Source organism: Meles meles, chromosome 7, assembly GCF_922984935.1.
Source record: "Meles meles chromosome 7, mMelMel3.1 paternal haplotype, whole genome shotgun sequence".
Classification (NCBI taxonomy): Eukaryota; Metazoa; Chordata; class Mammalia; order Carnivora; family Mustelidae; genus Meles; species Meles meles.
Window position 1 is genome coordinate 132,548,666 of NC_060072.1, and position 1,086 is coordinate 132,549,751.

Below are 1,086 nucleotides of genomic sequence, written 5' to 3' on the forward strand. Positions count from 1 at the left end.
AATCATAACCAATCACAGTCCACCTTTATTTTCATTTTTTTGAAAATATTTTATTTTTAAGTAATCTCTACATCCAGCATAGGGCTCGAACTTTCAACCCTGAGATCAAGAAGAGTCGCATGTTCCCTCGACTGAGCCCCAGCCAGGCACCCCCATGGTCTCCCTTTAAATAATCTTATATCATTTCATGTGACATGTAAGAACAGGACATTTAACTCAGTACTTAAAACCATACACTTCCATTTTCCTCCTCTAGTCCTTGGTGGAATTGTTGTCATACAGCTTGCTGGCCCATATGTTATAAACCCCACACACTTTATTATGTTTGCTTTAAATAGTCACATATCTTCTAAAGAAATTAAGTAGGAGAAAGAATGTTTTTGTTTTTATCCACATATTTACTCTCCCTGGTGTTCTTTATTCCTTTGTGAGGAATGAAATTTCCATCTGTTATAATTTTTTTCTCTGCCTGAAAAGTTCCTTTAAAATTCCTGCCGTCTTCTAGTCACACATTTTTTGGTCTACTAGGAAGAGCCATCTTTCACCTTTATTTTTTTTTTCTTTTTCTTCCTCTGCACAGTATGCTTACATTTATAATGTTGGAGCCTGCACATTTAAAGACACATAGAGGGCTTGGTTTGGCAGCACACAGAGTTGGAACGACACAGGGACAGCTTGGCATGGTCCCTGCCCAAGGATGACATGCAAATTTGAAGCATTCCAGCCTTTTGTACTGAATGCAATACACTTAAAAATAGTTGACATCGTAAATTTTGTGTTATGTGTGTTATACCACATTAAAAAAAAAAAAGGCGTAGAAAGGGTCTAGAGGGGTACCTGTCTGGCTCAGTCAGTAAAGCCTGCAACTCTTGATCCTGGGATTTTAAGTTCAAGCCCCATGTTGGGTATAGTGATTATTCAAAAATAAAATCTTAAAAAAAAGAAAAAGAAATGGGTCTAGAAACACACAAACAAAACTATTAACATGGGCCTGCTCCTAGGAAGAGGGGTTGGGGGTGAAGGGCCACTTCCAGATTTTTCCTTCCATTGTTAAACTTTGTATCTGGAAATTATTTCAAATATGGA

At 37.5% G+C, this 1,086-nt stretch overlaps 1 pseudogene; it reads left to right on the forward strand.

The window, feature by feature from the left end:
- The first annotated feature begins 631 nt into the window (after positions 1-631).
- Positions 632-730, forward strand: LOC123947808 (annotated as a pseudogene).
- Positions 731-1,086: the final 356 nt, after the last annotated feature.